We start from the raw sequence: 25,536 nt of genomic DNA on the forward strand, positions 1-25,536 counted from the left end.
TGATGTCTATCAGGACTTGCCTGTTTTATTTTGGACCGCCACCCAGGCTCAAAGGGATCATAAGATCATTCATGCTAGAAACTTCCGTGTGCAGCCACATGCTACTATGGGCTCTGGCATAGTTGACTAAGTTGTGCGAACTCTTACGGGGTGGACTAGCAGATGTAGGGGTTGTAAGTGGTACGGTCTACCCCACATGTAAGGTGCTAGCGCTTCTGAAAGACTATGTCTCGGTCATCCGTTTCTCAAACCCCATGTAGTGCGAGAAAACAAACGAAGGCGATCGAGTCATGTGGGGAAAAGTGCGCAAACCTCTGCAGAGTGTACAAACTAATCATGATTAGCCGTGTCCCCGGTTATGGACAACTTGAGTATCTAGTACTTGAATATCATGTGAATCTCATCATGTTACTTCTAATTAATGTTGTTGGGTTTTAATGGTCTCGGTGTTGTATCATGTTCATGCTAAGCTCTTTAGTGCTTCTGTCAATGCACTAGAGAAGGATGATCATTGTGCTCTATGGCACAAGAGACTTGGGCACATGAGTGAGAAGGGGATGAAAGTGCTAGTGAAGAATTTTTTTTGAAGGGTGTGAAAGGGGTTCACATCAAGAAATATTCAAATTGTCTAGCAGGGAAGCAACACCAAGTTGCCTTCAAGACTCTACCTCCTCACAAGAAGCCCGAGAAGCTGGACTTGATACATTCCGATGTTTGCAAAATGTCGGTAAGATCTCTTGGTGGTGCTAAGTACTTTGTGACTTTTATTGATGACTTTTCCAGGAAAGTTTGGGCCTTCACTTTGAGGACCAAAGATCAAGTACTAGGTGTATTCAAGCAATTCCAAGCCTCGGTTGAGAGAGAAACTGAGAAGAAGATAAAGTGCATTCGCACTGATAATGGAGGAGAGTATATTGGGCCATTTGATGCATATTGCAAGCAACAAGGTATTAGGCATCAATTTACTCCCTCGAAGACACCATAGCTAAATGGTCTTGCTGAGAGGATGAACAGGACAATTGTGGAGAGATTTGGATGCTTGTTGTCAAGTGCAAAACTACGCAAACACTTTTGGGGTGAGGCTTTGATGACTGCAGTTTATCTTATTAATCTCTCACCAAGTTATCCTTTGCAGGGAGATGTTTCTAACAGGGTCTGGTGTGACAAGGACATCTCATATGACCACCTGAAGGTTTTTGGGTGCAAGGCCTTTGTTCATATCCCTCAAGATGAAAGGTCAAAGTTTGATTCGAATACACGGCAGTGTATCTTTCTTGGCTATGGTGGTGATGAGTTTGGCTACAAGCTGTTTGACCCTATAACAAGGAAAGTTGTAAGAAGCCGTGATGTTGTGTTTGTTGAAGACCAAACAATTGAGGATATTGTGAAGACAAAGGGGCAGGTTCCTCCTCAGCGGCAGCAAGACATGATTGATTCTGACCCAGTTCCTGCAGCTCCAGCTCTCGTGCAAGTTGAAGCAGATGCAGAAGATGTACAAGATGATGTACATGGTGGTGCAAGTGAAGAAGATACTCCCCAGCAGCAGCAACAAGAGTATGATGCTGAAGTTGATGATCCGGATCAGCAGGAAGCACCAGCACCAGAAAGTCCACCAGCTGCTCCACTCAGAAGATCCAACAGGGGTCGAATTCCTTCCAGCGGGTATCCCTCAGATCAATACATGGTGTTATTATCTGACGGTTCAGAACCTGAATGCTTTGCAGATGCAATGGAAGATGAGCACAAGGAGTGGAAAAATGCTATGCAAGAAGAGATGGATTCCTTGCATAAGAATCATACTTATGAGCTGGTGAAGTTGCCCAAGGGCAAGAAAATTTTGAAGAACAAGTGGGTCTACAGAATCAAGCAAGAAGAGCACACGTCACATCCAAGGTACAAGGCCAGGCTAGTTGTAAAAAGATTCGGCCAGAGAAAAGGCATTGACTATGATGAGATCTTTTCTCCGGTTGTGAAGATGACATCCATAAGAGTAATCCTTGGCATGGCAGCAAGTCTCAACTTGGAGGTTGAGCAAATGGATGTGAAGACTGCATTCCTTCATGGTGAGTTGGAGGAAGAAATATACATGGAGCAACCTAAGGGGTTTCTTGTGAAAGGCAAAGAAGACTATGTGTGCAAGCTGAAGAAAAGTCTCTATGGCCTGAAACAAGCACCAAGACAATGGTACATGAAGTTTGAAACTGTCATGGGGGAGCAAGGCTACAAGAAGTGTAGCTCAGACCATTGTGTATTTATTCAGAGGTTTTCAGGTGATGATTTCATCATATTATTGCTCTATGTTGATGATATCCTGATTGTTGGCAAGAATGTCTCTAGGATTGCTAAATTGAAGAAGGAGTTGAGCAAATGTTTTGCTATGAAAGACTTAGATCCAGCAAAGAACATTCTCGGGATGAGAATTGAGCGAGACAGAAATTGCAACAAGTTGTACTTGTCTCAAGAGAAGTATATTGAGAAGGTACTTCAGAAGTTCAGGATGGAAAATGCTAAAGTTGTGAGTTGTCCACTAGCAGCCCATTTCAAGTTGAGCAGAAAGCAATGTCCTACCACTGATGAGAAGAAAAAGAAAATGCATCATGTTCCTTATGCTTCAGCGGTTGGGAGTTTGATGTATGTTATGGTATGTACAAGGCCTGACATTGCTCATGCGATTAGTACTGTGAGCAGATTTATGTCCAATCCAGGAAGACCTCATTGGGAAGCCGTGAAGTGGATTTTGAGATATCTCCAGGGCAGCACAAATATGAAACTTTACTTTGGTGGTGGTGAAGCCAAGCTGGTTGCCTTTTCAGATTCTGACATGGCTGGAGATGTTGACAGAAGGAAGTCTACTTCAGGTTACTTGGTTACCTATGTAGGGGGAGCGGTGTCATGGCAAAGCAGGCTGCAAAAGTGTGTGGCACTGAATACAACTGAAGCTGAATTCATTGCAGTAACAGAGGCGAGCAAAGAGCTATTGTGGCTGAAACGGTTGGCTTGTGAGCTTGGTTTTAAGCAAGACAAATATGTGTTGTTTTGTGACAACCAAAGTGTTATCCACTTAAGTAAGAATGCAAGCTTTCATTTAAGGTCTAAGCATATAGAGGTCCGTTATCATTGGATTCGAGATGTGTTGTATTCCAAGAAAATGCAACTTGAGAAGGTTCACACCGATGACAATGGGGCTGATATGTTGACAAAAGTGATGACAAGGAAGAAACTTGAAGTATGCCGCCGACTCGCTGGCATGGCTGCCGGAAGGCAGTGAGACCCTCCATGATGTCGGGAGGGGGAGTTTGTTGGGCTAAGTCCCTCCACACGGAGGTGCGTTGGCAGCCCAACATCAGCCCATAAGTCCAACACATGTCAGCCGTTGATCCTCGCTGCATCCAACGGTTGAGAGTGCTTCCAAGTGAAGTGAAGCAAGGAGAAAACCCTAGCCACTCCACCCCTGCTGGCGGTGGCTGCCATTCGTGAGAGTGTGAGAGAGAACACACAAGACAAACCACAACCTGAGAGAGAGAGGAAGAAGAAGTAGAGGTTCTGTCCAGATTTGCTGCATCTGACTAGACAGTGTTCAAGCTGGTGATTCGAGGCTCAAACGTGCTTGGATCGACCCCAAGCTTGGTGAGCTCGTTCCTTACTTTGAGTACTTCGATCTGGTTGGCTAGTTTGAGGATTGGGTTAGTGGAGCATCAGATTTGAGAGTGGTTTTGTCAGCTCTGACTGCTGCAGTTTCAGAACAGAGTAGTTTTGGGAGACGAATACTTTGGGTAGGCAAACGATGTCTGATTGAGCTGAAATTTGGAGGGGATCTCAGGAACTCGTGTGTCTAATTGTCTGCCAAATTTGGTGTTGTTTGGTTCAGCGATTTAAGAGCAGTTTGCAAAACACTGGAGGGTACAGAAACTGTGTAAACTCTGCTTTGCTGAAATCTTGTTTCTTGTGGCTGTTGTTGCTGTTGCCGGTTGGCAACATGGAGAGTGTGTTGTAAATCTCTCTAGAGGTTCTAGAGCAGACTTTGTACTCATCATTCTCATAATGAAGTTGCGTGAACCGGTCGGTCCACAGCCGTGGTTTTTTACTCCTCAAGTTGAGGAGGTTTTTCCACGTTAAATCCTGTGTCACTTGTGCATGTTGTTTGTGTCAATTTGTCGAAAGTGCATTCCCTTGCAACATAATAATGAGCCAGTATAGGCCAATTTGGCATCTTTGCCACAAACCCCGAGCATAGGTATTATGTTGCAATCTTAGCGTATGGATAGCTTGAAGCATCGTGTGTGTTTTCAGAACATGGTACTCTAGATACTTGACTACCATAGGTGTTTTCAGAACATGGTACTCTAGATACTTGACTACCATAGTAAGCAATATAGACTAAGCTGCCCTTTCTAAGCTTAACTTTAATAAAAATAACATGGTTGATGATGAAGCAAACGGCACACAACCTAATGCAAGTTGGAGTGAGTGATCTGGTGAAGACCACAACTCTTGTCGATGCCATCATGGAGGACTAGTTTCGTTTGACTTTGACCGATTTTGGTGCGGCATTTGGTCCAACATATGAACAATGTGCACCCCTACAACTTGATTGTTTCTTTTGCATCAACATGAGTAGAACGAATCTAAGAACATGCAACTCCCAGCAAATTCACACAGAGAGAGAAGATTGTCAATCTCACATCACACGGCAAGAGCAGGGAACATCAATGGAGTATGAAGAGAGTTACACGAATCAGCCCTTCACGGTCACCACTGAACGTATCATCTCCCATGACCATGGGCCTCAACCTCGCCATTATTCAAGCTAGGGAGCAACTAGAAGGCAACACCCCACTAATGAGGAGAGGAAGGTAGCCACAGCAACACAGGGAGGCAGCTTAAAGTAGCTACTGCAGGTCCATCAATCCCTGTCCAGAGGCATCAGCCTACAATGCGGGCAATGGCAAGGGATATGACCATTCTTCGCAAACTTCTTGCTATGGCTTATGTTCGCCATTGGTCTGTCTATTAGATTGATGTCAAGAATGTTTGTTTTAATGTAGCCAACACCAGGGTATTATGCTCCTGATGGCATGATATGATGTCTTCGTCACTTTCTCCATGGCGCAAACCCATCGTGCATGGCTTGAGCGTTTTGTCTCGATGGTGACTGCAGTTGGTTTTTGGCGAGTGCTCATGATCCTGCGCTTTATGTCCACCTTTCAGCCCAATGTCAGACTCTTTTATGTCGATTACATGATCATCAGTTGCAACGGCTCCGAGTACATTGCCTTTGTGAAGGATCGTCTTACTGAGTAGTTTCTTATGCCTGATCGAGATCCTCTTTGCTACTTTGTTGGGATTGAGGTTTCTACCTCATATGGCTTCTTATTTCCCAAGATTAGTATATCCAGGATCTTCTTGCTCTTGCTGATGAGCGCACTGTTGAGACTCCTATGGGCATGAACGTCCACCTCTGTGCTTCTAACGGTGAGCCTTTGTCTGACCTAACGAGCTATTGTCATCTTGCTGGGAGTCTTCTCTATTTAGATGTCACTCGTCCAGACATTTCATGTTCCTTCACACTTTAAGTCAGTTTGTTTGTGCTCCCACTTCGACCCACTAGAGTCACCTCCTCCATGTGTTATGATATCTTCATCTGGACATTTATCCTTTCTCATTGCGTTTGCTACTTCTTCTTGCCCCCAGTGAAAGCACCAAACTAACTATTTGTCTATTGAATGTGTCTTCTTAGGTTACAACGACGAGCACAAGGGCCCTTGACGTTCGGATGCTATGGGTAGTTGGAGGCACATTTCTGGTTGTCCTTTCTATCATCGCCCATGTACTTCCCCCATTGAAGATATTTCTTTCCTCAATTTCCCAGATACACGTATTACTCATGTATTACCCTCATCCACCCATCCCACCGTGTCTTCCCATACTACTATTGTAGACGCACGTCGTCATCACTTGTGGCTTCCCCACTTCGTTTGTTGCCTAAGGCTACCTCACCTCGCCCGTCCCATGAGGCTTCCCCGGTGATTCCCCCTCATCCTCTTCATTACTACATTGGTCGCCCGTGTGTTGTGGATTCTTTTGCCTGATGAAGAAAATGTATCTACTACCTCCTTGCTCATGGGCTTCATCAAAAAGCTTTTCCCATGAAGAAGCTTAGATCACCATCCTCACTCAGACGAAATAGCTCTCTGAGCTATCCAAGAGCAATGCTCCAAAGCAAGAAAGGTTAGAGCAAGTGCTTGAGAGTTGTACTCGAGAAGTTGTAGATGACCCTCAACCAGCTCTGAATGTGCCTCCTGCGGCTGAAGCTCAAGATTCTTGATATCTCCTTTTGATTAGCCATCTCCCCCGACTACTTTGTCTCCTTACCTTAGCCATGCACCACCTCCAGCTCACCCTATTTATGGCTTCCGCGCTTTGCTGCCTCCGCCTATTGATCACTGTGGTTATTCTGGAGTCGCTCTTCTTGAAACTTCTTATCATGACGTTGTTGCTCATCTTGAACGGCAGCATGCAATGGCGCAAGAGATTGCTGCTCTCGAGTGCATCGGCACATGGGATCACATTTCCCTTCCTCCCCGTGCCGTCTCATCACTTGTAAGTGGGTCTACAAGGTAAAACTCTAATGGTTTCTCTTGAGCATTACAGGCTCATATTGTGGTCTGAATGAGCCTCCTCCTTGGGCTGAAGCTCCTCAAGATTGTTCATATCTTATTCTCAATAGCCATCTCCCTCGACTATTATGTTTCCTTCTCTTGGCCACGGACCACCTCCAACTCACCCTATTTATGGCTTTTACACTCATTAGCTTCTGCCTAATGACCACTATGGTTATTCCGGTGTTGCTCTTCTCAAGACCACTTCTTATCGTACATTGTTACCCATCTTGGACGGCAACATGCGATGGCATAGGAGATTACTTCTCTTGAGCGCCCGACACGTGGGAACACGATGCTCGTCCCATCACTTGTAAGTGGGTCTACAAGGTTCAGACTGTAATGGTTCTCTTAAGACTAATGGTTCTTTTGATTAGCCATCTCCCCCGACTCTCATGTCTCCTTCCCATAGCCATGCACCACCTCAATCTCATCATGTTTATGGCTTCTGCGCTCGACCGCTTCCGCCTATTGACCACTATGGTTATTCTGGAGCCGCTCTTCTCAAGACAACTTCTTATCGTGACGTTGTTCATCCTAAACGGCAGCATGTGATGTCACAGGAGATTGCTGCTCTTGAGTGCATCGGCACGTGGGATCACATATCCCTTCCTCCCCATGCCCGCTCCATCACTTGTAAGTGGGTCTACAATACTCTAATGGTTTCTCTTAAGCGTTACAAAGCTCATATTGTGGTCTGAATGTGCCTCCTCCTTGGGTTAAAGCTCCTCAAGGTTCTTCATATCTTCTCAGTAGCCATCTCCCTCGACTACCATGTCTCCTTCTGTTGGCCATGCAACACCTCCAACTCACCCTATTTATGGCTTTCACACTCAACCGCTTCCACCTATTGACCACTATGGTTATTCTAGTGTCGCTCTTCTCGAGACGACTTCTTATCGTGATGTTGTTGCTCACCCTGAATGGCAACAAGTGATGGCACAGAAGATTACTGCTCTTGAGTGCACCGACACATGGGAACACAATTCCCTTTCTCACCGTGCTCGTCTCATCACTTGTAAGTGGGTCGCAAGGTTAAGACTCTTATGGTTCTCTTGAGCGTTTCAAAGCTCGTGTTGTGGTATGAGGCTTTAGGCATGAACATGGCCATGACTATGATGAGACATTTGCTCCTATGCCCCACATGACCACTCTTTGAACACTTCTCGTTGTGGCTTCTATTCACCACTGGTTTCTCTCAGCTGATGTCGAAAAAGGCTTTCTTAATGGCAAGTTGCATGAGACGGTCTACATGTAGCCTCCACCTGGGTATCCTGTTCCTGATGGCATGATTTGTTGTCTTCATCGCCATGTCTATTGCAAGCAAACCCATCATGCCTAGCTTGAGCATTTCATCTCGATGGTGACTATGGTTGGTTTTCGGGGAGTGCTCATGATCTGCAATTTATACCCACCTTTCTGCTCATGGTCGAAATCTTCTATATGTCGATGACATGATCATCACTCGTGACGACTCTGACTACATTGCCTTTGTGAAGGCTCATCTTACCAAGTAGTTTCTTATGCCTAATCTTGGTCCTCTTCACTACTTCCTTGGGATTGAGGTTTCTTCTACCTCTGATGGCTTCTTAATTTTGCCAATAGAAGTATATCCAAGATATTCTTGCTCGTGATGCTCTTACTAATGAGCACACTGTTTAGACTCCTATAGACCTCATCGTCCACCTCTGTGCTTCTAACAGTGAGCCTTTGTTTCATCTGACGCGCTACTGTCATCTTGTTGGGAGTCTTGTCTATTTAGATCTCACTCGCCCGAACATTTCATATCCCGTCATAGTCTAGGTCAGTTTGTCTACGCTCCCGCTTCAACCCACTAGTCACCTCCACGTTCTATGATATCTTCATTCGGACACTTACCAAATGATTCAACATGTTTGCTATGTTCTTTCTTCTCGTGAACGCACCAAACTGACTACTCAGTATGTTGAATGTGTCGTCTTAGGTTACGGTGATGAGCACCAGGGCTATCGATAGTCAAGTGCGCAATTCTCGATATGTGACTTTTGATTAGTCTCGTCCTTTCTATCCACGTCCATACTCTCCCATGCCCCCCCCCCCACTGAAAACGGTCAAAACATAAGTAAAAACATACGAAAAACGGCCCAAAAAACCTAGGGTACCTTCAAGAAGGCCCAAAAAGATTCCCAAAATTGTAACATGAGAAAAAGAAAAATACGAGCATGCGGTGCGAAGTAAATGGTCCAAGGCCGAAGGTCGAACAGGGTGTGCGCTTTCTACCAAAAAGAATAGAACGTGGTGCCTTAAGCGTTGAATAAGGTTTGGCATGGGAAAGGGGTGAAAAATGCTCACAAATTGGAAAAAAGAATCACAAAGTTGAAATGGTTCAGGAACTCGAAAAATGTTCACGCACGAATTCTGGAGGAAGTTCATGAATTTGAAAAAAAAAGGTCATGAATTTGGAAATATTTTTTTGCAAATTTGAAAAAACTTCAGGAATTTGAAAAAAATAAACTTCAGACGTTTGGTCGGGAGCCAAGCGGGTTAGGATTAGGGTCGTCACACGGGTACACTACTTGGTGCTGGCCCTTAATGTTGTGACTCCTAGGGCCTCTAGGAGCTTGACTAGCTTCACCTTCCCTCAGCTATCATCGACACCGATCTCTCCGCCTCTATTACCTCGTCTACCAGCTCTGGCATCATCGTTTTGGTCACTTGTGTAGATCTCGTCTCTCATCCTTAGTTTGTCATTGTCTTCTTCGATCTATCTCTAGTGATGTGTCTTTATGCTATGAGGTTTGTCAATTTGGTAAACAGGTTCTGTTAGCTTATCTTCATAGTGAGACTGTGTCTCGACGTCCTTTCAATCTTGTTCACTCTAATATCTGGGGTCCGACTCGCTTTGCCTCGAAAGGAGGCCATCACTATTACTACCTTTATAGACAATTTCTCTCAACACGTGAGATTTCATTTCCCTTGCTCCTCGTGCTCATCCCATCACTTGTAAGTGGGTCTGGAAGGTTAATACGTTGGTGGTTCTCTTGAGCATTAAAGAGCTCGTAGTATGGTTCGTGGCTTTAAGCACGAACATGGTCGTGACTATGATGAGACATTTGCTCCTATGCCCCAGATGACCACTCTTCGCACACTTCTTGTTGTGGCTTCTATTCGCCACTGATTTGTCTCTGAGCTGATGTCAAAAATGTCTTTCTTAATGGTGAGTTCCATGAGACGGCCTACATGTAGCCACTATGATGAGACATTTGCTCCTATGCCCCAAATGACCACTCTTCGCACACTTCTTGTTGTGGCTTCTATTCGCCACTGATTTGTCTCTGAGCTGATGTCAAAAATGTCTTTCTTAATGGTGAGTTCCATGAGTCGGCCTACATGTAGCCTCCACCTGGGTATCCTGTTCCTGATGGCATGATTTGTTGTCTTCGTCGCCCTATCTATGACCTTAAGCAAACTCATTGGTCTGATTTCAGTGTTCCGTCTCAGTGGTGACTAGAATCGGTTTTGTCAAATGCTCATGATCTGCAATTTATATCCACCTTACGCTCATGGTCAAAATCTTCTATATGTTGATGACGTGATCATCACTCGCGACAACTCTAAGTACACTGCCTCTGTGAAGGCTCGTCTTACAGAGTAGTTTCTTAAGATCTTGGTCTTCTTCGCTACTTCCTTGGGATTGAGGTTTATTCTTTCTTTTCAAGAGAAGTATATCTAGGATCTTCTTGCTTGTGTTGCTCTTTCTGATGAGCGCACTATTGAGACTCCTATGGACCCCAACATCCACCTCTGTACTTCTAACGATGAGGCTTTGTCTGATCTAATGTACTATTGTCATCTTGTTGACAGTCTTGTCTATTTAGATGTCACTCGCCCGGACATTTCATATCCTGTCAAATTCCAAGTAAGTTTGTCTGCACTCCCGCTTCGGCACGCTAGTCGCCTCCTCCGTGCTCTACGATATCTTCATTTGGACATTTACCACTTGTTTCGTTGCGTTTGCTACATTCTTCTTGCTACTCGTGAACAACCTAACTTACTACTCAGTTTGTTGAATGTGTCTTATTAGGTTACACTTATGAGCACAAGGGTTGTCAATAGTCGGATGTGCATTTCTCGGTAAGTGACTTTTGATGAGTCTCGTCCTTTCTATCCACACCCATCCTCTGCTTTGCCTCCCCATTGAAAATATTTCTTTACTCAGTGTCCCTGATACACCTATCACTCATGTATTGCCCTCGTCCACCCATCCTACTATTATTCCCGCACTACTGTTGTAGACCCACGCCATCATCACCCGCAGCTTCACCACCTCCAGCTCAACCTATGTATGGCTTCGCGCTCACCCGCTTCCGCCTATTGACCAATATGGTTATTCTAGGCCGCTCTTCTCGAGACGACTTCTTATCGTGACGCCATTGTTCAGCCTAAACTGTAGCATGCGATGGCAGAGGAAATTGCTACTCTTGAGCGCACCATCACGTGGGATCTCATTTCCCTTCCTTTGTATGCTCGTCCCATCACTTATAAGTGGGTCTACAAGGTTAATACAGATGGTTCTCTTGAGCATTACAAAGCTCATATAGTGGCCTATGGCTTTCAGCAGAAACATGATCATGACCACGACGAGACATTTGCTCCTATGGCACACATGGCCACTCGTTGCACAATTCTTGTTGTGGTTTTTGTTCGCCGCTGGTATGTCTCTCAACTTGATGTCAAGAATGTCTTTCTCCTCCAAGTGCCCTCTTCCCTCACACCTCCCATGCACTCTCCGCTCCTTGCCAGTCTGGTTGGGCATCCTTTACCTGGCTGTGGGTTGTTTTGTGCCCTTCCTTGATGCTACGTCTGTGTTCCCTTGATGGATGCCACAATAGCCAAATGCTCGGACGCCACTGTGAATTTGGAAGAAAAAAAGTTTGGGAGTTTGTACCCTTCCTATGGCTTTCAAACATGAATTCAGTAAGAAGTTCGTGAATTTGGAAGAACAAAAAGGTCATGGGTTTGGAAAAAGTTTACAAATTTGAAAAAAGTTCTCGAACGTGGAAAAAAATTGGTATGGTCTTCTTGGATCTATCTTTGGCAATGTGTCTTTAGACTGTCAAGTTTGTTGACTTGGTAACAAGTTCGGTTAGCTCATCCTCATAGCGAGATTATCTTCGCGTCCTTCCAATCTTGACTGGCTTCACCTTCCCTTTGTTGCCATCATCGCTAATCTCTCCGCATCTAATACCTCGTCTAGCACCTCTAGGTGGCATCATCATTTTGTTTCACTTGTGTGGCTCTCGTCATCCATCCTTGTTTTGATGTGGTCTTGTTGGATCTATCTCTAGCGATGTGTCTTTAGATTGTCAAGTTTGTCAACTTGGTAAATAGGTTCGATTAGATTATCCTCATAGCGAGACTGTGTCTCGACGTCCTTTCAATCTCTACTCTATTATTTGGGGTCCAACTCCCTTTACATCGAAAGTCGGCCATTTCTACTATACTACTTCTATAGACAATTTCTCTTGGTGCGCAGGGATATATTTTACGCCTTCTTGTTGTAAGGTCTTATCTATCTGTAAGAAGTTTGTCACCAGGGTTCATACCCAATTTTCTTCACTCCTATTATTTGTCTTCCATGCAAATTCTGCTTGTGAGTATATCTCTCATTTGCTGCGTAGATTCCTTGCTAAGCATGGCACACTAGCTCAGTTCTCTTGTCCTAGTGCTCATGCTCAGAATGGTGTTGTTGAGCGCAAGCGTCGTCATCTTAAGAAGCTGGTGCGTTGATGGTCATTGCCTCTCTTCCGCCACACTTTTGGGTGAGGTTATTTCTACATCGACCTATCTCACCAACATTCATCCTTCCTCTACAATGAGATTCCTCTCGAGTGTCTTTTTGGTTGTTCTCGTGAACTCGACGCTTCATTTGTTCTATTGCATCCGCAGCATTCTTCTTACCTTTGTGAACGCCCCAAACTTGATTGCTCAGTCTGCTGAATGCGTCTTCTTAGAGTCTAATGATGAGGGCTATTTGTGTTGAGATACTATCGGTAGTCGAATGCGCATTACTCTGTTTGTGACTTCTCATGAGTCTCGGTCCTTTCTATCGAGGTCCATCATCTCCTCCCCCCCCCCCCCCCGCCCTCAGCGACATTTATTCCATCAATTTCCTCGATACATCTATCACTCAAGTATTACCCTCGCCCACCCAATGCCGCTTCACCATTCAACTCATGGTCGAACACTACTTCTACATGTCAATCATCACTGGCGATGACTCTTACATTGCCTTTGTGAAGGCTCGTCATAGTGAGTTTCTTATGTCTGATCTTGGTCCTTGTCACTACCTCCTTCAGATTGAGGTTTCTTCTACCTCTGACTTCTTTATTTCCTAAGAGAAGTATATCCAGGATCTTCTTGCTCGTGCTACTCTTACTTGTGAGCGCACTATTCAGACTCCTATGGTGCTCAACATCCACCTTTGTGTCCACCTCCGCTCCCTGTAAAAGTCTGGATGGGCATCCTTTGCCTGGTGGTGGGTTGCTATGTGTACTGTCTCGATCCCACATCCCGTGTTCCCTTGCTGGGCCACACCATAACCGCACGCTCGAGCACCACCAATGGTGAGCAGGAGCTCAGACAATCGGCGCATACCTGGATTTTACCCATGGGACACGCCCGAGAACACGGCGCTACCTATCGTCAAGGCCAAGGGCGCACAATATTAGAACGTGGGATGCTTAATCAAGTGCGTGACACAAAACCCGCAAACAGGACAAGAACACCAAGCCGGATCAACGGGGAATCCAACATCATACTGGTCATGCTTCTTCAATTATTGCAAATCCAACATCATCTCCTATGATTTCCACACCTCGCCTATCACAAAATTCAACACCTTCATCACCGGTGGCTTCCTTGTCACAATCACCTGAGATCACTTTTATACACGTCATTTACGTGTTGTAGATGTGTCTACTAATATGCCATCTTCCCCGTCTCAGCCTACTTATGGCTTGCGTGCTCGTTCGCCTTCCATCAGTTGACCGCCTTGGTCTTCCAAGCGCTAGTGCTACTGTTCATGAGTCGGCTTCTTATCATGATGTTGTTCATCCCGGTATGTTGCAATGGCAAAAGAGGTTGATGCCCTTGAGCGCACCGACATGTGGGATCTTGTTTCTCTTCCTCCTCGCCTTCATCCCATCACTTATAAGGGGTCTACAAGGTTAAGACTCGCCCGGATGGCTCTGTTGAGCGTTACAAAGCTCATCTAGTGTCTTGTGGCTTTCAGCAGGAGCATAGCCTTAATTCCGATAAGACTTTTTGCTTCTGTGAACCATATGACCACTATTCAAACACTTTTTGTTGTGGCCCAGCTTGATGCTAAGCATGCCTTTGTTAATGGTGAGCTACGTGAGAAGGTTTACATGCAACCACCACTTGGGTATTCTGTTCCTGATGACATGCTATGTCTTCTTCCTCGCTCTATGGAGTTATAAGCAAGCCCTAGCACCTGATTTGAGTGTTTTGCCTCTATGGTGGTTGTCGCTGGAATTATGAAGGCACGTCTTAGTGAACAGTTTCTTATGCCTGATCTTGGCCCTCTCCGCTACTTTCTTGGGATTACGATCTCTTCTTGCTCAAGAAAAGTAATCCAAAATCTTCTTGCTTGTGCCGCTCTTACTGATGAGCGCACTTTGAGACTCCCATGGAGCTTAATGTTCACCTCCACGCACCAATGGTGACACTTTGTCTGATCCGACGTGTTACCTTCATCTTGTCAGGAGACTTATCTATCTAGCTGCCACTTGCCCGAAAGAAGAAACAAAGTATAGTGCCCTTGTTCAAGTGCACCTCTACCCTCCAATATATGCTTTGCGACATTGTCGTTGTGGCTAGGATGGTGGCAAACTCGCTAGCTGCGATGCCTCTCACACAATGTCGCTAGAGCCTTCATGCCTCTCACACGATGTCGCTAAAGCCTTCATTCTCTCATGGAGGGAACAATGCCGCCATGGCTGTTGGAATTCCCACTCGTGGATCAATGTGTTTGTGAGTGAGACTAACAAAAATACAAGGAAGGAGACTATGACTAGCGTATTAGGGGAATGAGGCCTAAACATAATCGTTGAGATGAATTCGGCCCACTACCAAAATGGTTGGTGTATTCTTCTCCAAAGTGGGACACGCTTTTGATGCAAACAGGACCGAGCAGTGAGATATAGTCATCGTTTATCAAGGCCAAATGATAATCTCCTTTTTTGGCAAACTTTTAACCACTGCTTTCAAATACTAATTTGACCGAAACACTAAACATAGCATTGACTGTAATTCTTTATACATCACAACATATTTTCAGAATCTACTAACATGAAAGGCAAATTTGAAAGAGGCCTTTGTGAATTCAATAAAAGTTCACAAATTCAAAAAATATGTTTGCGAATTCAAAAAAATATTCACGAATTCAATATAAGTTTATGAGTCCAAAAAATGTTGATGAATTCAAAAAATGTTCATTGTGAAATCAAAATATGTTCACGGATTCAAAAAAAAGTTTGGGGATACCAAAAATGTTCTCATATTTAAAAAACATTAACATATTCAAAAAATGTTCACGTATTCAAAACAAGTTCATGAATTCAAAAAATGTTTAGGAATTTAAAAAATGTCACATATTCAAAAAAATGTTCATCTATTCAAAAAAAAGTTCATGAATTCATAAAATGTTTGCATCAAATTCAAAAAATGTTTGCAGATTCCAAGAAAATGCTCACGAATTCCAAAAATGTTCACACATTTGAGAAAAAGTTCACACATTTTTCCAAAAATGTTCAGGAATTCAAAAAATGTTGGCGACTAATTCAAAAAATGTTCACGGATTCTAAAATCGATTCACAAATTCCAAAACTGTTCATGTCTACGAAAAATGTTCACATATTCAAAAGTATTTATGAATAGGAAAAGGTTAGAAAAATTCAAAAAATATTCATGAATTTGAAGAACGTTGGGGAAATCAACTTTTTAGCAATGTCAAAAATTCTTTGCGGATTTAATAGAAGTTCACGAATTGAAATTTGTTCACAAATTTGAGAAATGTTCAAAAGATTTATGAAAGAAAAGGAATGAAAAAACGAACAGGAAGAAACCAAAGAAAAACAAAACAAAGATATAGAGAAACGTATAAAAATAAGAAACGGAAAAACCGGTTGGAACGATCTCCAATCACTTCTAAAAGACTGTTTCTGGTTCTTAATCACATGATGCTTCTTCCCCAATCACTTCTAAAAGACTATTTCTGGTTCTTAATCACATGATGCTTCTTCATCGACCTCTTCAGTTGAGCCCCTGGCTACCCTGGAAATTGATTACACGACGTAGGTGTCTGTAAGCTGCTTATTTTGGTTCTTCATCGATAGGCTTTGCAAGTTTTCCTACTTCCCCTAGTGGCACGGAGAGACCACTTTTTTACAATATCAGGTACACCTCCATGGATCGTTGGTACTCAGGTGTCTTTTCATACAACTTATGATCATTCTAACTTGCCCTCCATTCCACCTCTAGATTCTCTTGTTCATGTTCTTACTACCGATGGTACTTCCCCCCGTCGTTAGTAGAGACACTCTTGGCACTTCGTCTTTTCATGTTTCTTCTTTTCATCATGATCCTCCGATACACTGATCGTCTGCTTGTTGTGGATTCTTCTCATGAGCCGTGTCCCTCGACTACTATGTCTTCTTCTGTTGGCAACGCACTACCTCTAGCTCAGACTACTTATGGCTTCCGAGCTCGCCCGCTTCTTCCTACTGACCGATATTGTTATTGCATTGCTCTTCCCGAGGCTCTTCCCGAGACGACTTCTTATTGTGACTTTGTTATTCATCCTAAATGGCATCGTGTGATGGCATCGAAGATCGATACTCTTGCCCGCATCAACGCGTGGGATCTCATTTCTCTTCCTCCGACATCACTTATAAGTGGATCTAGAAGGTTAAGACAAAGGTGGCCGGTGCGTTGATGGTCGTCGTCTCTCTTCCGCCTCACTTTCGGGTTGAGGTTATTTCTACTTCAACTTATCTCAACATTCACCATTCCTCTGCTCTACAGGGTGAGATTCCTCTCAAGCGTCTTTTTGGTCGTTTCGTGACTACTCAACGCTTCTTTTTTTCTATTGCGTTTGTAGCGTTCTTATTACCTTTGTGAACGCCCCAAACTGACTGCTCAGCCTGCTAAATGTGTCTTCTTAGAGTCTAGCGATGAGCACAAGGGCTATTGGTGTTGGGATCCTATCGGTAGCCGGATGCGCATTTCTCGATATGTGACTTTTCGTGAGTCTCGTCATTTCTATCCAGGTCCATCGTCTCCTTTGGCCTCCCACATTAACAATATTTTTTGCCTCAATTTCCTCGATACACCTACCACTCATGTATTGCCCTCTTCCACCCATCCCACCATGTCTTCCCGCCACACCACCTTGTTTGTTACCTCGGGCTACCTCACCTCACTTGTCATTTAAGGCTTCCCAGATGATTCCTCCTAATTCTCTTCACTGCACTGCTAGTACACGTGTTGTGGATTCTTCTGATGTAGGTTTACAGTTATAATTATATCATTTTAGAAATCGTATGTAGGTTTGACTAGATGTCTGGCCTATGATTGTACTCTATAATATCATACGTAAATACAAGGGTGTGCCTTAACTTATCACCATCATCCAGAAGGCAATCTCTACTCCAACCTAGGGCGTGCATTACATGATGGAAAATACAAAATCTTTCGAACTTTCACAAAAACTTATAGAAGTAATTGTGTTAGAGTATGTAATGGGCCCGTTAGTCTTAGAGTTAATTAGAGATAAGAGTCGTTTGCTTAGGGGTCAAGTAAGCCTTGCTTGGGAGTCAAGTAAACCTCTCTATATAAAGAGAGAAGATGTATCAATGTAATCAAGCAAGAAATAAGAAGGAAATCCCTTCCCTCTTGCCCGGCCGTGGGCAGAAAGGCCCTCGGCCGGCCCTCTCGCGCCCTCCTTCTAGCAGCGCCATAACAATTTGGTATCAGGTAGCTCAGTTCCAATCATGGCTTCGTCGCCGCCCACCCCGTCGCTTCCGCTGCCGACCGTCACCACCGTGTCGCTGGCCATCTACACCGCGCCGCTGCCCTCCCCGTCCACGCCGCTGGTCGCATCCTCTGGCGCCGCCATCGCCCAGATGCCGGCGCCCTCCACCGCACCTCCGTCCGCCGTCTACACCCCGGAGGAGATCACCGGGGTCCTCAACGACCTTGTCACAGCCGTCCAGGGGATCCGGCTGTACCTGGCCAGCCCCTACGGGCCGCCGCCGCCCCTGCCGCTGACCGCCACTGCCGGGCCGCTGGCCCTGTCGTGGTACTCGCCGCATCCAGGGGCCTCCGCGGCATTCGCTGGGACGCTGCTGCCCCAGCTGCAGCTGTCGCCTGGCGCCGCCCCGCAGTGGCCGGCGCCGGCTCCCGCCGCGCCTCCAGCGCCCATCGCCGCCCCCGCGCCGCCGTGGCTGCCGCCACACCAGGCGGCCTTCGCCGCGCTCGTCGGACCACTGCAGCAACCACTGCAGCTTCCATCCATCGCCACCACCGCCCAGCCCTGGCTGTAGTGGCAGCCGCCGCTCCTGGCGGCCTCGCCCGGCGCTCCGCCACAGCAGCCGCTGCCCGGTGCGCCACCGCCACCGCCGCAACTGCTGCAGCTGCAGCCACCGTCGGTCAGCTCCGGGCCCGCATCGACCATGCCGGCGGGAGTCCCGCTCCACCAAGTCCAGTCCCTGTCGTCGTCGTCACCGCTTCCGTCTTAGATCGCTACCCGCCACGTGTCAGCGGCAGTGAGGCTGCAGGCTACTGCGCGCGGCCTCCTAGCACGTCGGCGTGTGCGGGAGATGCGTGGTCTGCAGCTGCCGCTCCTCCAAGTTGCCCTTCGCTGCGCAAAGGACCTTGATCTCATCCGTTGCGCCGGGGATCTTGGGCATGTGGTTTCCCCCACGGGCAGTGGGCATGCTGTTTTCCCCGCGGACAACGACCTCAAAGTCTGCGACATCGGCGGTTGGGGAGGCACATCCCTCCTCGTCATTCTCCATCGCAAGCCCTCCACTCTTCCCTATGCGGTGCAGACCAACAGCCGTCCGGCAGGAAGAAGCCATGGTGTCACCGACAGCAGCGCACCACGTAGCACCACTGCATTCCGTCACCGGCCGCCGCGAGAGCGCCTCTGCTGGTCACTCTTGCGACCACTTCCAGGTGGTCCTACACATGCACTTCTTTTGTCTAGATGGTGTCCATGGGATCCAGGTGGCTGTACACGTGCACGTCCGACGTGCGGATGGTGTCCACTTTTTGTTAAGGGGTCCAAAATAAAGCGTCCCAGTCCATTTCAGGTTGAGAATAATAAAACAAGCCGAGATGTAAAAGGCTTGTTTTTAGGTGTTAGGTTTGTGTTGCGTCGAGTCATGGTTATAAGTTGGTTAGGCTGCAGCTTGAGGACAAGTTGCATGTCCAGGTGGGGGTGTAGTGTTAGAGTATGTAATGGGCCTAATGGGCCCGTTAGTCTTAGGGTTAATTAGAGATAAGAGTCGTTTGCTTAGGGGTCAAGTAAGCCTTGCTTGGGAGTCAAGTAAACCTCTCTATATAAAGAGAGGAGATGTATCAATGTAATCAAGCAAGAATTAAGAAGGAAATCCCTTCCCTCTTGCCCGGCCGTGGGCAAAAAGGCCCCCGGCCGGCCCTCTCGCGCCCTCCTTCTAGCAGCGCCGTAACAAATTGTAACTGAAATAAATAGCTATGTTTGCAATTTCAAAAGGAAGATATTAATGATAAGGTGCAAACAAATATGCATGCATGTTGTATCATGCTTATGGAGTGAACTCACATGAGCTGCAGAACGATCCTCATCTCCGAGGAATTGAGTATTTGAAGTTGGTGAATGAAAACTTAAATCCATCAGCAGATCTATCTGTAGGAAATGAGGGGAAAAGGGAGTTACACTTGCCTGTTTTACTAATGACCTTACAAAGAATTGTAACTAGACACTGTGCAACCACCAAGATGGTGCGTGAGAGTGCATCTACCATGCAGCACATAGAAGATTTGAATATCTATTGGGTATATGGCCTAACCACAGCAGCAAGTTAGACTTAAACTACCTGTGGATCTGAAAATGTCACAAAGCAAAAGCAGCAGTGGCGGTTTATGTGTCTCTACAGCATGGTCTGCAATAAGAAATACTCGAGCAACAACCTACATATAGACCAAAGCATAATAGTAAGCATCTGCCAACCTTTGAACTGCGCGATGGAGGGCAAAAAATTCAGTAAATAATAACAAGGATTCATCACCACAACATTTGCCGCAGTTCGTTCGAAACTGTAGCATACAACAGCTTATAAATGGATTGGCACACGAAAATAACTGGAAATTTGCACTTTGACAAGGTAGCAAAAGGAAACGTTACAAACATATGCAACTCTATAGAAGCTAGTCTCCTTCAAAAAAGCATGATTCTCTTTTGGAATAAACTAGCACATATGCATATGCATTGCAACGAGGACATAAATATTCTAGCAGTTCAGCACCCATCGTCTATGATTTGAAATTCTGGTTGAGAAAAGAGGTGTTAAGTTCTTGTAAAAATCCTGATGCTATATACAACAATGGAATTTTGTCACTATATCAACCATTGTTGTTAAACTGAATCAATATAACTACAATCAGCATACCTTGTGTCAGCTTATAGAAGTGCTAAGACATATCACAGCAAGTATACCTTGTGCATTTAACAAAGAAACCATATGAACATATGGCAAGCAAGGTAAGTACCACAAAAACGCTAACTGTTAAGCTCATGCTGAGTAGGCTCATACACATTAAACGCAACTCAGGAGAATTTCACTTTTATCCTTTTTACCAGCACACAATTATAATGAGCGCCAGACCTCAAATACATCATCTCTCAAAATCATCCAGCCACACACCTATTAGCAATACACCTGCAGAACCCACAGAGGGATCTGCTGATACAGAACTATTTGACAACCAAATACATAATGTCGTCCAACAAATCACATAAAATGACCAGGTTCGCATGTACCATATACTCCCTCCGTCCCGAATTACTTGTCTTAGATTTGTCTAGATATGGATGTATCTAGACACGCTTTAGTGTTACACACATCCGTATTTAGACAAATCTAAGATAAGTATTTAGTACGGAGGTAATATAATTTCTTCCCTCCTGCTGCACAAAAACCAATTGAACCTACTGATTTTAGTACAACAGCAATTAATTTGCTCTATCCAATTGTGTTTCACTAGCAACAGCTGCTAAATTTAGTTGTACTGTCCATAAACTTCAGAAATTTAGATGGGGTATACTGGCAACGTGAAGGCTAGAAAATCAGTACTGGCCATGTTTTGAATTAGGTAAAACCTGCCACACTCGCCAACATGTCGTTAGTAGTATGCTTAAAATCCATGATCGGACTAGGAAGGCAACACAGCTGTTTACATGTTAGTTAGTAATAAGGTCGAGCGCTTCTTCCATGCATGACAATGACACTGATTTGTCTCCAGTTGAAAACAACCTAGCCGAAAAGCATAGTATAAGGCCATGTAAATATACTCGGTTAATTTATGTTCATTCCAATACATTAGCATAACACAGAAACATAGTGTATACTGATTAGATATAATCGACAACATGTTAGGGCGGCAATCTAGCACACCAACCCACAAGGTGATCAGAATGAAATTTTATACACCCAGCACAGCGCAAGAAAGGCAGGTGTGCATCTTTGCTCCCTAAAATAATAATCAATTAGATAGCCTGAAGTGTGTTTTTTGTCAAACCTGTCCTGTTTGAGTTCATAGTAAACTTGACATGTCCCTCTCTATACTACACGCCTATTTAATTCTGGTAATTAGATGGATATAATACCATAGTCATCACTCATCATTATAGGTTTCCCCTTTTTGTTTGCAAAATCTGCAGACTGTCCGTACATGGCAAGGTATTAACGATGGAAGCTAAAATTCATGTCTTTTTAAAAACAAAAGAGCCACATTTAGCTTGGCATGTGATCCAGCGTACCTGAGGTGGAGCACCGGCAGTCGGTGTTCAGGCGAAGTTGGTAGAACAGCGAGATTGGATGCTACCATAGAGCGCTTGATGTCTATTATGTGGCAAAGGAGGGAGTTCATGTGGAGTCCGTGTCTGACACAAGTTGATGGCATGGTCAAGCATGACACAACACTGGCAAAGGAGGGTGGAAGAGTCCGTGTCCAGCACCCGTTGATGGCGTAATCGTCCTGCTTTGCACATGAACGGATAAGACCTACAATGGACAATAATATAAACCTGAGACTATAACATGTAGCATCTAAATAACAAAGAATTGGAAATATTACCAGAGAGAAAACCCACCCTGGTAAACAAGCAATAGTACTTCGACTAAATATGGTATTTAGACATAGCCGGCCATTAACATGGGGTCATTGTTTGGATATTATCAGTAATGTGCTTAGGGAACGTTTGCGTGCTTCTATTGATAGCCAGAAGCCATGGCTAATGTATCTCATCTATGACAAGAACATGTGCCATAAGTTATCAGCTAATTACATGACAGATAATCTAGCAAGGATTGAAGAGTTAGCAGCTTATAAGAATTTTTTCCTGAAGTTTTGATGGTCCATTGATATCTAATACTGTAATTACTGATTGCATAGAATAGTAGTTGGTGCACGAATCAGAATCAATAGAGATCGATGCATCAATGAATTGCATTGCATAGGGACCAAACTTCTTTTAGGGAGATCAGCTGCAATAGCATCGGGGGTGCACACCTACATCAACGACAGAAGGGCCAAGAATAGAGACTACCAAGGGCAAAATCATACATGTGCACAGAGGTAAGAAGACGGTCCAAAGCCCTCGGACCAGAGCGGCGCGAATCCTGAAGGTGTAGCTGGAGGAAGGACGCGACGGGGGACGCGCCGAGCAGCGCAAGCCTCCAAGGTGTGGCGCCGATTCCGCCGGAGGTGTCCTGATCTCATGATCTGGCAGTAGCAACAGAGTTAGGGCTCCGCCGGCAATTTGGGATTTTTGGGGGTCCGTGGAGGAGACGGGCAAGTGGGGATTGGGGAATCGAAGGGGCGGCGGGGGCGCGGGGGAGTCCGTGGGGAAGGAAGAATCCGACCGACGCGGTCATTGCTTTTGCTTTCCTGTTCGCTTCTTCTTCTGGGTGTGGGATTGGGCTTTGTTGGGCCATATGTCGAGGCCCAGGCGGGCAACGACGGGATTTGGAATACCGAAATCACTAAGGCCAGTTTGCTTGCGCGCATCGAGCCCAATCAGACCCGCACGCTGCAGCATCTTTTCAAACCTCGGTTGTTTGGTTTCTCGCATACATTTATTTTTTGAGAAAAACTCGCCACTTTTTTTTGAGCATCAGTACAGACACATGCGCTCATATACACGCGCATACACTCACCCCTATGAACACACACACGCACACCCTACCCTTATGAGCATCTCTGAGAGACTGAGCCGGCATATCATCTTGAGATTTACGAAGTCACCGCAGACGCCTCGTCGTCGGCGGGAACGTCTCCTCCCACTGAAAGCGCATTGCTGGAAATCCTGAAATAAATCCAGGAATAATGCGAGCACCAGGATTTGAACACTGATGAGTTGGGGATACCACTGTCCACCTAACCATCTCAACCACAGGTTGATTCGCAACTCACCATTTTATTGATTCAAGAGAATGTTCATAGGTACACGGTTTGGGTCGTGGGGGTTACCCAACCAAACAGGGAGAAACCCGCTGCCGGAGCCAACCACCTTTTAACTTCGGCTTGGGGTGTTAAAGTAACCGGTGGTCGGGCCTCTAACTTTGCCAGCTGATCCAACTCAGAGATGTAGTTATTCACAAAAGAAGCCGTTTTGTGAGGACTCTGGAAGATAGACTCGTAGACAGCCTTGCGGCGAGCATACCATATCGACCATAACGTCACAATCAACCGAGTGAAACTTGCCTGATCAAGGTCTCATACGGTTCAAAGATCCAGCACTTGGCACTCGGATTTTCATTGCCACTCATTGTAGCCACAAGGGACTCGTCTGATAATGCCCAAATGCACCTAGACATCGTGCAAGAGAGTAGTGCATGTCGCCAAGAATCCTTGGCCCCGCATAGCGGACAAGAGTCACGGTCTGCCATGTTCCTCTTGTGCAACACATCAATTGTAGGCAGAGAATGACGAGCCAACCTCCAAACAAACACCCTCACCTTAGAAGGAATGTGGAGCTTCCATAGTTTAGCCCAGGCCTTCTCCTCCGTTGCAGTATTGGAGGCCCCGGACCGGCCCTCGAGCCAATCTTCTCGCTGTAGTTTAGTTTTGACCAAAAATTTATATGCTGAACTCACAGAGAATTTACCCTTGCTATCCGGGTACCAAGCCCAAAAATCTTCCAAGTTCCTTGTGCACACTGGTATTTTGAGGATTGCGTCGGCATCAAAACGAAGGAAGACCGATCGAATCAATGGTTCGTTCCATGTAGTTGCCACTGGAAGGAGCAGATCCGCAACTTTTCTAGGTGGTGAATCTACCAGCGACGTTATAGGCCTCGGCACTGTTTCCTTCGGTATCCAGTTGTCTTCCCAAATATCTGTCGTTCGACCATTGCCAATTCGCCGAATAAGCCCTTGCTTAAGCACATCTCGGCCATCCAGAATAGCGCGCCAAATCTGCGATGGTCGAGACCCCAACTCCGCCTCAAGAAGTGACTTGTCTGGGAAATAAGAGGCTTTCAATATTCGAGCACTTAAAGTCTCAGGTTCCTGCAAGATGCGCCATGCTTGCCTTGCTAACAGCGCCAAATTGAACAACTCTAGATCTCTGAATCCAAGTCCTCCCAAGTATTTTGGTCTAGTCATCACATCACATGAGACCCAAGCTGGCTTGCGCTGTCCCTGCTTGCACACCCACCAAAATTTGCGAATAATAGACTTTAAATGGTCACACAATCCTCTAGGTAGTTTAAAGCAAGACATAGAGAAGACCGGGATTGCTTGGGCGACAGATTTGATGAGCACCTCTTTGCCTCCAGATGATAAACATTTACTCATCTACCCCTTCACTTTATCCCAAACTCGGTCACTCAAATATTTAAAAGTGCCCTTCTTAGAGTGACCAACATCCGACGGCAATCCCAAATACTTATCACTCAATGACTCATTAGGAACATGCAAGAAACCCTTGACAGCATTGCGTACTATCTCCGGTGTCCCTCTACTGAAGAAAATAGATGACTTGTCCCTGTTAACTCTCTGCCCCGACGCCAAACAATATGCATCGAATAGGTTTGATACTGATTCCGCTCCATCAATACTCGCCCTGAAAAACAGCAGGCTATCATCCGCGAAAAGAAGGTGGTTCACCGGCGGAGCCGTTGGGGCCACCTTAATGCCGCCGAGCTGGGATGACTGGTTTTGGGATTTTAAAAGGCACGAAAAGCCCTCCGCTGCCAACAAGAAGAGATATGGAGAGATGGGATCTCCCTGTCGAATACCTCGTGTAGGTCTAAACTCCTCTGATTTAACTCCATTAAACAAAACTGTGAAGGAAACCAAGCTCACATGTTCATAACTATATTAACCCATGACGTGGCAAACCCCAGCTTCTGCATAATTGCCCTGAGATACTCCCATTCAACTCTGTCATAAACCTTCATCATGTCGAGTTTTAATGCACAATAACTATTGTTCTTCGACCTGTTTCTTTTCATAAAATGAAGACACTCATATGCAGATATGATGTTATCTGTGATGAGCCTGCCTGGGACAAAAGCTGACTGCTCCTCAGATATAATGTTAGGAAG

At 45.4% G+C, this 25,536-nt stretch overlaps 1 long non-coding RNA gene across 2 annotated transcripts in view; it reads right to left on the reverse strand.

Moving 5' to 3' along the window:
- Positions 1-22,832, reverse strand: part of LOC125514608 — a 59,889-nt gene extending 37,057 nt beyond the window's left edge. For both annotated transcript variants that reach the window (XR_007286534.1, XR_007286533.1), the window contains exons 1-4: positions 22,551-22,832; positions 21,745-21,988; positions 19,802-19,895; positions 19,528-19,611 (exon numbers count right to left, since the gene is read on the reverse strand). This is a non-coding gene — a long non-coding RNA (uncharacterized LOC125514608). The remainder of the gene's footprint in view (positions 1-19,527; positions 19,612-19,801; positions 19,896-21,744; positions 21,989-22,550) is intronic.
- Between the last annotated feature and the right edge of the window lie 2,704 nt (positions 22,833-25,536).

The sequence above is a fragment of the Triticum urartu genome, chromosome 6, assembly GCF_003073215.2.
Source record: "Triticum urartu cultivar G1812 chromosome 6, Tu2.1, whole genome shotgun sequence".
Classification (NCBI taxonomy): domain Eukaryota; kingdom Viridiplantae; phylum Streptophyta; class Magnoliopsida; order Poales; family Poaceae; genus Triticum; species Triticum urartu.